This window comes from Heterodontus francisci, chromosome 39, assembly GCF_036365525.1.
Source record: "Heterodontus francisci isolate sHetFra1 chromosome 39, sHetFra1.hap1, whole genome shotgun sequence".
NCBI lineage: Eukaryota > Metazoa > Chordata > Chondrichthyes > Heterodontiformes > Heterodontidae > Heterodontus > Heterodontus francisci.
This window is the reverse complement of record NC_090409.1, coordinates 20,295,000-20,308,436: the sequence shown is the minus strand read 5'-3', so window position 1 is coordinate 20,308,436 and position 13,437 is coordinate 20,295,000.

The following is a 13,437-nucleotide window of genomic DNA, read 5'->3' as shown; positions in this document are numbered from 1 at the left end:
CAGAATTGCATGCAATAGTCTAAGTGTGGCCTAACTAAAGTTCTGTACAGCTGCAACATGACTTGCCAATTTTTATACTCTATGCCCCGACCGATGAAGGCAAGCATGCCGTATGCCTTCTTGACTACCTTATCCACCTGCGTTGCCACTTTCAGTGATCTGTGGACCTGTCCACCCAGATCTCTCTGCCTGTCAATACTCCTCAGGGTTCTGCCATTTACTGTATATTTCCCACCTGCTTTAGACTTTCCAAAATGCATTACCTCACATTTGTCCGGATTAAACTCCATCTGCCATTTCTCCGCCCAAGTCTCCAACCGATCTATATCCTGCTGTATCCTCTGACAATCCTCATCACTTTCCGCAACTCCACCAACCTTTGTGTCGTCCGCAAACTTACTAATCAGACCAGCTACATTTTCCTCCAAATCATTTATATATACTACAAACAGCAAAGGTCCCAGCACTGATCCCTGTGAAACACCACTAGTCACATCCCTCCATTCAGAAAAACACCCATCCACTGTTACCCTCTGTCTTCTGTGACTGAGCCAGTTCTGTATCCATCTTGCCAGCTCCCCTCTGATCCCGTGTGACTTCACCTTTTGAATCAGTCTGCCATGAGGGACCTTGTCAAAGGCTTTACAGAAGTCCATATAGATAACATCCACTGCCCTTCCTTCATCAATCATCTTTGTCACTTCCTCAAAAAACTCAATCAAATTACTGAGACACGAACTTCCCTTCACAAAACCATGCTGCCTCTTGCTAATAAGTCCATTTGTTTCCAAATGGGAGTAAATCCTGTCCCGAAGAATCCTCTCTAATAATTTCCCTACCACTGACGTAAGGCTCACCGGCCTATAATTTCCTGGATTATCCTTGCTACCCTTCTTAAACAAAGGAACAACATTGGCTATTCTCCAGTCCTCTGGGACTTCACCTGTTGCCGATGAGGATGCAAAGATTTCTGTCAAGGCCCCAGCAACTTCTTCTCTTGCCTCCCTCAGTCTTCTAGGGTAGATCCCATCAGGCCCTGGGGACTTATCTACCTTAATGCTTTGCAAGACACCCAACACCCTCTTTTTTGATAATGAGATGACTGAGACTATCTACACTCCCTTCCCGAGGCTCATCATTCACCAAGTCCTTCTCCTTGGTGAATACTGATGCAAAGTACTCATTTAGTACCTCGCCCATTTCCTCTGGCTCCACACATAGATTCCGATCTCTGTCCTTGAGTGGGCCAACCCTTTCCCTGGTTACCCTCTTGCTCTTTATACACGTATAAAAAGCCTTGGGATTTTCCTTAATCCTGTTTGCCAATGACTTTTCATAACCCCTTTTAGCCCTCCTGACTCCTTGCTTAAGTTCCTTCCTCCAGTCTTTATATTCCTCAAGGGATTCGTCTGTTCCTGGCCTTCCAGCCCTTATGAATGTTTCCTTTTTCTTTTTGACGAGGCTCACAATATCCCGAGTTATCCAAGGTTCCCGAAACCTGCCAAACTTATCCTTCTTCCTCACCAGAACCTGCTGGTCCTGGATTCTAATCAACTGACATTTGAAAGACTCCCACATGTCAGATGTTGATTTACCCTCAAACAGACGCCCCCAATCTAAATTCTTCAGTTCCTGCCTAATATTATTATAATTAGCTTTCCCCCAATTTAGCACCTTCACCCGAGGACTACTCTTATCCTTATCCACAAGTACCTTAAAACTTATGGAATTATGGTCTCTGTTCCCGAAATGCTCCCCTACTGAAACTTCGACCACCTGGCCGGGCTCATTCCCCAATACCAGGTCCAGTACGGCCCCATCCCTAGTTGGACTATCTACATATTGTTTCAAGAAGCCCTCCTGGATGCTCCTTACAAATTCTGCCCCATCCAAGCCCCAAGCACTAAGTGAGTCCCAGTCAATATAGGGGAAGTTAAAATCACCCATCACTACAACCCTGTTACCTTTACATCTTTCCAAAATCTGTCTACATATCTGCTCCTCTACCTCCTGCTGGCTGTTGGGAGGCCTGTAGTAAACCCCCAACATCGTGACTGCACCCTTCCTATTCCTGAGCTCCACCCGTATTGCCTCGCTGCATGACCTCTCTGAGGCGTCCTCCCACAGTACAGCTGTGATATTCTCCTTAACCAGTAATGCAACTCCCCCACCCCTTTTACATCCACCCCTATCCCGCCTGAAGCTTCTAAAGCCTGGAACATTTAGCTGCCAATCCTGCCCTTCCCTCAACCAAGTCTCTGTAATAGCAACAACATCATAGTTCCAAGTACAAATCCAAGCTCTAAGTTCATCTGCCTTACCTGTTATACTTCTTCCATTGAAGCAAATGCACTTCAGACCACCAGTCCCGCTGTGCTCAGCAACATCTCCCTGCCTGCTCTTCCTCTTAGTCTTACTGGCCTTATTTACTAGTTCCCCCTCACTTATTTCACTTGCTGTCCTACTGCTCTGGTTCCCACCCCCTGCCACACTGGTTTACACCCTCCCGAGTGACGCTAGCAAACCTCGCAGCCAGGATATTTGTGCCCCTCCAGTTTAGATGCAACCCGTCCTTCTTGTACAGGTCCCATCTGTCCCTGAAGAGATCCCAATGGTCCAGATATCTGAAACCCTTCCTTCTACACCAGCTGTTCAGCCATGTGTTTAGCTGCACTATCTTCCTATTTCTAGCCTCACTGGCACGTGGCACAGGGAGTAATCCCGAGATTACAACCCTTGAGGTCCTGTCTTTTAACTTTCTACCTAACTCCCTAAACTCCCCCTGCAGGACCTCGTCACTTTTCCTGCCTATGTCATTGGTACCGATGTGTACCACAATCTCTGGCTGTTCACCCTCCCCCTTCAGAATGCCCCCTGTCCATTCAGAGACATCCTTGACCCTGGCACCAGGGAGGCAACATACTATCCTGAAGTCTCTTTCACGTCCACAGAAGCGTCTATCTGTGCCCCTGACTATAGAGTCCCCTCTAACTATTGCTCTTCTGCACTTTGTCCCTCCCTGCTGAACAACAGTGCCAGCCGTGGTGCCACTGCTCTGGCTGCTGCTGTTTTCCCCTGATAGGCCAAACCCCCCCAACAGTATCCAAAACGGTGTAATTGTTAGAGAGGGGGATAGCCACAGGGGATTCCCGCACTGACTGCCTACCCCTTCTAGCGGTCACCCATCTATCTGCCTGCACCTTGGGTGTAATCACTTCTCTAAAACTCCTGTCTATGACACTTTCTGCCACCTGCATGCTCCTAAGTGCATCCAGTTGCTGCTCCAACCGATCCATGTGGTCTGTGAGGAGATGAGATGAGCTGATGGGATCTTGCTGTGTATAAATCTACCTCCATCCCCATGCAACACACCTTGTTCAAGGACTTTTAATGATCTGGACAGCACCTCTGCTGCTGTAAGCCCCCCAGATAGTCCCGTGCCAATGAGGAAGCTATTTGACTGCAGTGGCATCACACAGTTCTCAATTAAAGAATTCTGAAGCTTTTACGTATTGATATTTCTTTTCATTGCTGGTGTGTGGGGTAGAGGGAGGGGCTGAGTGGGAGTGTTCTTGAGGAATTGTATTAACTGGGGCACCTGCTGGGTGTGAGGGGCTGATGTGGGGGTGTATATTCCACAGCTGGTGCAGCAGTGACGGACGGGTCCGGTTTTCAAACTAACTGTTCTTCACGACCCTCAGCGAAAGATGCAGTTCGCAGGATGACCAACCAACTTTGGAAGGATGAGAGCATTCACAGCGTGCCAAGTGGATATTCGACCCTGAGGGGCTGCACTCCATCTGGCTCTTGAACTGGTGGAGTCTCCTCCAGTCACATTTCCCTCCCTCATCTCTTTCTCACTCTCCCTCCTGCATTTGTACACGTTCTGTCTGTTATTCTCACTCCTCCTTCCCTCTCTCACTTTCTCTGACTCTCTGTTGCATTCCTTTCCTCACACTCCCCATTTCAACTTCTCTCTCATTTATCACTCTCTTTGTCTCACATTCCATCCCTCCCTCTCTCATACCCTCCCTATCTCTCATACTCATTCCCCCTCTCACATTTCTCTATTTCACGTTCTCTCTCATCAACAACAATCTATATTTAGATAGCGACTTTAAACTAATAAAATGTCCAAAGCACTTCACAGGAGTTTATGAATTGGAATCAGACACTGATCCACATCAGTACATATTAGGACAGGTGAGAAACAGCCTGGTGAAAGAAGCAGGTTTTTAGTAGCATCTTAAAGATAGAGATGGAGAGGTTTAGGGATTGAATTCCAGAACTTAGGGCCCAGGCAGCTGAAGGCACCGTCACCAATGGTGGAGTGATTAAAATCCAGATGTAGAAGAGGGCAGATTTGGAGGAGTGCAGAGATCTCTGAGGGTTGTAGAGGCTGGAGGGGTTTACAGAGAGAGGGAGGGTTGTAGGGGTTGGAGGAGGTTAGAGAGATAGGGTGGGTTGTAGGGGCTGGCGGAGTTTACAGTCATAAGGAAGGTTGTAGGGACTGGGGACATTACAGAGATAGGGAGGGTTGCAGGAACTGGCAGAGTTTACAGAGCTAAGGAGGATTGTAGGGACTGGGGACATTACAGAGATAGGGAGGGTTGCAGGAACTGGCAGAGTTTACAGAGCTAAGGAGGATTGTAGGGACTGGGGACATTACAGAGATAGGGAGGGTTGCAGGGACTGGCAGAGTTTACAGAGCTAAGGAGGGTTGTAGGGACTGGGGACATTACAGGGATAGGGAGGGTTGCAGGGACTGGCAGAGTTTACAGAGCTAAGGAGGATTGTAGGGACTGGGGACATTACAGAGATAGGGAGGGTTGCAGGGACTGGCAGAGTTTACAGAGCTAAGGAGGATTGTCGGGACTGGGGACATTACAGAGATAGGGAGGGTTGTAAGGAGTAGAAGTGGTTACCAACCAGGAGGGGGGTTTTAACCAATAAAGCTCCTCCCACGTTTTCGTCATCTCACCCGATAAACATTTCCTTCTATTCCCTTCTCCCTCACATGTTTATCCAGCTTCCTCTTAAATGTGTCTGTACTGTTCATCTCAACCACTCCCTGTGGGAGTGAGTTCCACATTCTCACCACACTCTGGGTAAAGATGTTTCTCCTGAATTCCTTATTGTAATAGTAACTTTCCAAAGGGGAATCACATAAATACTTGAAAAAGGAAACATTTACAGGGTTTTGAGGAAAGAGTGGAGTAGAAGTGGGACTAATTGGATCGTTCATTCGCAGAGCCAGTACAAGAATGATGGGCTGAATGCCCTCCTTCTGTGCTGTACCGTGCTGGGACTGTTCAGTGATGATTCATCATGAATGTTTATTTCAGCCCCAACTGCTCAGTAAAAACGACAGCATTATAATCTAAAGTTACATCACCAGTCTGAATCCCACCTCTTTCATGTTTAGTTTTAGACACACCAATATATCCTGATATTTCACATTCCTGCCTTTGATTCTCAAGATGTGGAGAAGGAAGTAAGATTGGGGTTTTAATCAATAATTCATTCTGTGACCATTTGTTTTAATTCCGAGTGTCAGTCTGTAAATGATCAAATTCACAAAACTCAGTATCAGTGGGATTTTAACTCACAATATGTGAATTCCTCATTCACACCCAGAACCACTCTGCTGTAATAGTGGTTATGTTACTGGATTAGTAATCCACAGATCTGCACTCATGATCTGGAGACAGAAGTTTAAATCTCACCACAGCAGTTGGGGAATTTAAACCCACTTCAATCAATCTGAAATAAAAAGCTCGTCTCAGTAATGGTGATCATGAAACTACTGGATTGTCAGAAAAACTCTCCACCTCGTGGATGCTCCACAGTGTCCCCAGCTGCTGCTCCAACTCCGAAACCTGGGCTTCCAGGAGCTGCAGCTGGACACACTTCCTGCACACATGCTGGTCCCGGGCACTGGAAATGTTCCCAGCTTCCGACATGGAGCACAAGGAACACACAACGGCTTTGAGCTCTCCTGCCATGACTTAACCCTTTAAATTAAATTAAACCTTCTGGAAGATCCTAATGTCCAATAATATCAGTTATTCTAGGGCCCAACTACCCTGGTCCTCGATACTACAGAACTCCCTAAAAAAAAAACAGTGTTTACTATATTTGTGAGAAACTTTAAACTTTAAAACTTTTCTTACCTGAGATATTTAGAGCTATTCCTTAATAGCAGTGACTCATCAACCAATCACCTTGCAGGTCTTCTGTGATGTCACTCTTGGCTTTTTTTTTCAAAACTCCGGCGCACTGGAAGAGATCCGAATCCTCTCCGCTCCCGGAAGGTAGGAGACTGGGCTTCGATCCTCGGGTTCAATTTATAGGCTCCGCTCTCGGCGTTCTCCCCACAGGTCCGAATCCTCTCCGCTCCCGGAAGGTAGGAGACTGGGCTTCGATCCTCGGGTTCAATTTATAGGCTCCGCTCTCGGCGTTCTCCCCACAGGTCCGAATCCTCTCCGCTCCCGGAAGGTAGGAGACTGGGCTTCGATCCTCGGGTTCAATTTATAGGCTCCGCTCTCGGCGTTCTCCCCACAGGTCCGAATCCTCTCCGCTCCCGGAAGGTAGGAGACTGGGCTTCGATCCTCGGGTTCAATTTATAGGCTCCGCTCTCGGCGTTCTCCCCACAAGTCCGAATCCTCTCCGCTCCCGGAAGGTAGGAGACTGGGCTTCGATCCTTGGGTTCAATTTATAGGCTCCGCTCTCGGCGTTCTCCCCACAGGTCCGAATCCTCTCCGCTCCCGGAAGGTAGGAGACTGGGCTTCGATCCTCGGGTTCAATTTATAGGCTCCACTCTCGGCGTTCTCCCCACAGGTCCGAATCCTCTCCGCTCCCGGAAGGTAGGAGACTGGGCTTCGATCCTCGGGTTCAATTTATAGGCTCCACTCTCGGCGCTCTCCCCACAGGTCCGAATCCTCTCCGCTCCCGGAAGGTAGGAGACTGGGCTTCGATCCTCGGGTTCAATTTATAGGCTCCGCTCTCGGCGTTCTCCCCACAGGTCCGAATCCTCCCCGCTCCCGGAAGGTAGGAGACTGGGCTTCGATCCTCGGGTTCAATTTATAGGCTCCGCTCTCGGCGTTCTCCCCACAGGTCCGAATCCTCTCCGCTCCCGGAAGGTAGGAGACTGGGCTTCGATCCTCGGGTTCAATTTATAGGCTCCGCTCTCGGCGCTCTCCCCACAGGTCCGAATCCTCTCCGCTCCCGGAAGGTAGGAGACTGGGCTTCGATCCTCGGGTTCAATTTATAGGCTCCGCTCTCGGCGCTCTCCCCACAGGTCCGAATCCTCTCCGCTCCCGGAAGGTAGGAGACTGGGCTTCGATCCTCGGCTTCAATTTATAGGCTCCGCTCTCGGCGTTCTCCCCACAGGTCCGAATCCTCTCCGCTCCCGGAAGGTAGGAGACTGGGCTTCGATCCTTGGGTTCAATTTATAGGCTCCGCTCTCGGCGTTCTCCCCACAGGTCCGAATCCTCTCCGCTCCCGGAAGGTAGGAGACTGGGCTTCGATCCTCGGGTTCAATTTATAGGCTCCGCTCTCGGCGTTCTCCCCACAGGTCCGAATCCTCTCCGCTCCCGGAAGGTAGGAGACTGGGCTTCGATCCTTGGGTTCAATTTATAGGCTCCGCTCTCGGCGTTCTCCCCACAGGTCCGAATCCTCTCCGCTCCCGGAAGGTAGGAGACTGGGCTTCGATCCTCGGGTTCAATTTATAGGCTCCGCTCTCGGCGTTCTCCCCACAGGTCCGAATCCTCTCCGCTCCCGGAAGGTAGGAGACTGGGCTTCGATCCTTGGGTTCAATTTATAGGCTCCGCTCTCGGCGTTCTCCCCACAGGTCCGAATCCTCTCCGCTCCCGGAAGGTAGGAGACTGGGCTTCGATCCTCGGGTTCAATTTATAGGCTCCGCTCTCGGCGTTCTCCCCACAGGTCCGAATCCTCTCCGCTCCCGGAAGGTAGGAGACTGGGCTTCGATCCTTGGGTTCAATTTATAGGCTCCGCTCTCGGCGTTCTCCCCACAGGTCCGAATCCTCTCCGCTCCCGGAAGGTAGGAGACTGGGCTTCGATCCTCGGGTTCAATTTATAGGCTCCACTCTCGGCGTTCTCCACACAGGTCCGAATCCTCTCCGCTCCCGGAAGGTAGGAGACTGGGCTTCGATCCTCGGGTTCAATTTATAGGCTCCGCTCTCGGCGTTCTCCCCACAGGTCCGAATCCTCTCCGCTCCCGGAAGGTAGGAGACTGGGCTTCGATCCTCGGGTTCAATTTATAGGCTCCACTCTCGGCGCTCTCCCCACAGGTCCGAATCCTCTCCGCTCCCGGAAGGTAGGAGACTGGGCTTCGATCCTCGGGTTCAATTTATAGGCTCCGCTCTCGGCGTTCTCCCCACAGGTCCGAATCCTCCCCGCTCCCGGAAGGTAGGAGACTGGGCTTCGATCCTCGGGTTCAATTTATAGGCTCCGCTCTCGGCGTTCTCCCCACAGGTCAGAATCCTCTCCGCTCCCGGAAGGTAGGAGACTGGGCTTCGATCCTCGGGTTCAATTTATAGGCTCCGCTCTCGGCGTTCTCCCCACAGGTCCGAATCCTCTCCGCTCCCGGAAGGTAGGAGACTGGGCTTCGATCCTTGGGTTCAATTTATAGGCTCCGCTCTCGGCGTTCTCCCCACAGGTCCGAATCCTCTCCGCTCCCGGAAGGTAGGAGACTGGGCTTCGATCCTCGGGTTCAATTTATAGGCTCCGCTCTCGGCGTTCTCCCCACAGGTCCGAATCCTCTCCGCTCCCGGAAGGTAGGAGACTGGGCTTCGATCCTCGGGTTCAATTTATAGGCTCCGCTCTCGGCGTTCTCCCCACAGGTCCGAATCCTCTCCGCTCCCGGAAGGTAGGAGACTGGGCTTCGATCCTCGGGTTCAATTTATAGGCTCCGCTCTCGGCGTTCTCCCCACAGGTCCGAATCCTCTCCGCTCCCGGAAGGTAGGAGACTGGGCCTCGATCCTCGGGTTCAATTTATAAGCTCCACACACGGCGTTCTCCCCACAGGTCCGGCTCATCTCCACTCCCGGAATGTAGGAGACTGGGCCTCGATCCTCTGGTTCAAATTATAGGCTCCACTCTCTGCATTCTCCCCACAGGTCCGGCTCCTCTCCACTCCCGGAAGGTAGGAGACTGGGCCTCGATCCTCGGGTTCAATTTATAAGCTCCACACACGGCGTTCTCCCCACAGGTCGGGCTCATCTCCACTCCCGGAATGTAGGAGACTGGGCCTCGATCCTCTGGTTCAAATTATAGGCTCCACTCTCTGCATTCTCCCCACAGGTCCGGCTCCTCTCCACTCCCGGAAGGTAGGAGACTGGGCTTCGATCCTCGGGTTCAATTTATAGGCTCCGCTCTCGGCGTTCTCCCCACAGGTCCGAATCCTCTCCGCTCCCGGAAGGTAGGAGACTGGGCTTCGATCCTCGGGTTCAATTTATAGGCTCCGCTCTCGGCGTTCTCCCCACAGGTCCGAATCCTCTCCGCTCCCGGAAGGTAGGAGACTGGGCCTCGATCCTCGGGTTCAATTTATAAGCTCCACACACGGCGTTCTCCCCACAGGTCCGGCTCATCTCCACTCCCGGAATGTAGGAGACTGGGCCTCGATCCTCTGGTTCAAATTATAGGCTCCACTCTCTGCATTCTCCCCACAGGTCCGGCTCCTCTCCACTCCCGGAAGGTAGGAGACTGGGCCTCGATCCTCGGGTTCAATTTATAAGCTCCACACATGGCGTTCTCCCCACAGGTCGGGCTCATCTCCACTCCCGGAATGTAGGAGACTGGGCCTCGATCCTCTGGTTCAAATTATAGGCTCCACTCTCTGCATTCTCCCCACAGGTCCGGCTCCTCTCCACTCCCGGAAGGTAGGAGACTGGGCTTCGATCCTCGGGTTCAATTTATAGGCTCCGCTCTCGGCGTTCTCCCCACAGGTCCAGCTCCTCTCCGCTCCCGGAAGGTAGGAGACTGGGCTTCGATCCTCGGGTTCAATTTATAGGCTCCGCTCTCGGCGTTCTCCCCACAGGTCCGAATCCTCTCCGCTCCCGGAAGGTAGGAGACTGGGCTTCGATCCTCGGGTTCAATTTATAGGCTCCGCTCTCGGCGTTCTCCCCACAGGTCCGAATCCTCTCCGCTCCCGGAAGGTAGGAGACTGGGCTTCGATCCTCGGGTTCAATTTATAGGCTCCGCTCTCGGCGTTCTCCCCACAGGTCCGAATCCTCTCCGCTCCCGGAAGGTAGGAGACTGGGCCTCGATCCTCGGGTTCAATTTATAAGCTCCACACACGGCGTTCTCCCCACAGGTCCGGCTCATCTCCACTCCCGGAATGTAGGAGACTGGGCCTCGATCCTCTGGTTCAAATTATAGGCTCCACTCTCTGCATTCTCCCCACAGGTCCGGCTCCTCTCCACTCCCGGAAGGTAGGAGACTGGGCCTCGATCCTCGGGTTCAATTTATAAGCTCCACACATGGCGTTCTCCCCACAGGTCCGGCTCATCTCCACTCCCGGAATGTAGGAGACTGGGCCTCGATCCTCTGGTTCAAATTATAGGCTCCACTCTCTGCATTCTCCCCACAGGTCCGGCTCCTCTCCACTCCCGGAAGGTAGGAGACTGGGCCTCGATCCTCGGGTTCAATTTATAGGCTCCGCTCTTGGCGTTCTCCCCACTGGTCCAGCTCCTCTCCGCTCCTGGAAGGTAGGAGACTGGGCCTCGATCCTCTGGTTCAATTTATAGGCTCCGCTCTCGGCGCTCTCCCCACAGGTCCGAATCCTCTCCACTCCCAGAAGGTAGGAGACTGGGCCTCGATCCTCTGGTTCAATATATAGGCTCCGCTCTCAGCGTTCTCCCCAAAGTTCCGGCTCCTCTCCGCTCGCGGAAGGTAGGATACTGGGCCTCGATCCTCGGATTCAATATATAGGCTCCGCTCTCGGCGCTCTCCCCACAGGTCCGAATGCTCTCCGCTCCCGGAAGGTAGGAGACTGGGCCTCGATCCTCGGCTTCAATTTATAGGCTCCGCTTTGGGCGCTCTCCCCACAGGTCCGGCTCCTCTCCACTCCCGGAAGGCAGGAGACTGGGCCTCGATCCTCGGGTTCAATTTATAGGCTCCGCTCTCGGCGCTCTCGCCACAGGTCCGAATCCTCTCCGCTCCCGGAAGGTAGGAGACTGGGCCTCGATCCTCGGGTTCAATTTATAGGCTCCGCTCTCGGCGCTCTCCCCACAGGTCCGGCTCCTCTCCACTCCCGGAAGGCAGGAGAATGGGCCTCGATCCTCGGGTTCAATTTATAGGCTCCGCTCTCGGCGCTCTCCCCACATGTCCGAATCCTCTCTGCTCCCGGAAGGTAGGAGACTGGGCCTCGATGCTCTGGTTCAATTTATAGGCTCCGCTCTCGGCGTTCTCCCCACAGGTCCGAATCCTCTCCACTCCCGGAAGGTCGGAGACTGGGCCTCGATCCTCTGGTTCAATATATATGCTCCGCTCTCAGCGTTCTCGCCAAAGTTCCGGCTCCTCTCCGCTCGCGGAAGGTAGGATACTGGGCCTCGATCCTCGGATTCAATATATAGGCTCCGCTCTCGGCGCTCTCCCCACAGGTCCTAATCCTCTCCGCTCCCGGAAGGTAGGAGACTGCGCCTCGATCCTCGGCTTCAATTTATAGGCTCCGCTTTGGGCGCTCTCCCCACAGGTCCGGCTCCTCTCCACTCCCGGAAGGCAGGAGACTGGGCCTCGATCCTCGGGTTCAATTTATAGGCTCCGCTCTCGGCGCTCTCGCCACAGGTCCGAATCCTCTCCGCTCCCGGAAGGTAGGAGACTGGGCCTCGATCCTCGGGTTCAATTTATAGGCTCCGCTCTCGGCGCTCTCCCCACAGGTCCGAATCCTCTCCACTCCCGGAAGGCAGGAGAATGGGCCTCGATCCTCGGGTTCAATTTATAGGCTCCGCTCTCGGTGCTCTCCCCACATGTCCGAATCCTCTCTGCTCCCGGAAGGTAGGAGACTGGGCCTCGATGCTCTGGTTCAATTTATAGGCTCCGCTCTCGTCGTTCTCCCCACAGGTCCGAATCCTCTCCACTCCCGGAAGGTAGGAGACTGGGTCTCGATCCTCAGGTTAAATTTATAGGCTCCGCTCTCGGCGTTCTCCCCACAGGTCCGAATCCTCTCCACTCCCGGAAGGTAGGAGACTGGGCCTCGATCCTCGGGTTCAATTTATAGGGTCCGCTCTCGGCGTTCTCCCCTCAGGTCCGGCTCCTCTCCACTCCCGGAAGGTAGGAGACTGGGCCTCCATCCTCGGGTTCAATTTTTAAGCTCCACACACGGCGTTCTCCAAACAGGTCCGGCTGATCTCCACTCCCGGAAGGTAGGAGACTGGGCCTCGATCCTCTGGTTCAATTTATAGGCTCCACACTCCGCGTTTTCCCCACAGGTCCGGCTCCTCTCCACTCCCGGAAGGTAGGAGACTGGGCCTTGATCCTCTGGTTCAATTTATAGGCTCCACTCTCGGTGCTCTCCCCACAGGTCCGGCTCCTCTCCACTCCCGGAAGGTAGGAGACTGGGCCTCGATCCTCGGGTTCAATATATAGGCTCCGCTCTCGGCGCTCTCCCCACAGGTCCGAATCCTCTCCGCTCCCGGAAGGTAGGAGACTGGGCCTCGATCCTCGGGTTCGATTTATAGGCTTTGCTCTCGGCGTTCTCCCCACAGGTCCGCTCCACTCCTCCCCATTCCCAGAAGGTAGGAGGCTGGGCCTCGATCCTCGGGTTCAATTTATAGGCTCCGCTCTCGGCGTTCTCCCCACAGGTCCAGCTCCTCTCCGCTCCCAGAAGGTAGGAGACTGGGCCTCGATCCTCTAGTTCAATTTATAGGCTCCGCTCTCGGCGTTCTCCCCACAGGTCCGGCTCCACTCCGCTCCCGGAAGGTAGGAGACTGGGCCTCGATCCTCTGGTTCAATATATAGGCTCCGCTCTCAGCGTTCTCCCCACAGGTCCGGCTCCTCTCCGCTCCCGGAAGGTAGGAGACTGGGCCTCGATCCTCTGGTTCAATTTGTAGGCTCCGCTCTCGGCGTTCTCCCCACAGGTCCGGCTCCACTCCGCTCCCGGAAGGTAGGAGACTGGGCCTCGATCCTCTGGTTCAATATATAGGCTCCGCTCTCAGCATTCTCCCCACAGGTCCGGCTCCTCTCCACTCCCGGAAGGTAGGAGACTGGGCCTTGATCCTCTGGTTCAATTTATAGGCTCCGCTCTTGGCGTTCTCCCCACAGGTCCGCTCCGCTCCTCTCCTCTCCATTCCCGGAAGTTAAGAGACTGGGCATCGATCCTCGGGTTCAATTTATAGGCTCCGCTCTCAGCGTTCTCCCCACAGGTCCGCCCCATTCCTCTCCTCTCCATTCCCGGAAGGTAAGAGACTGGGCCTC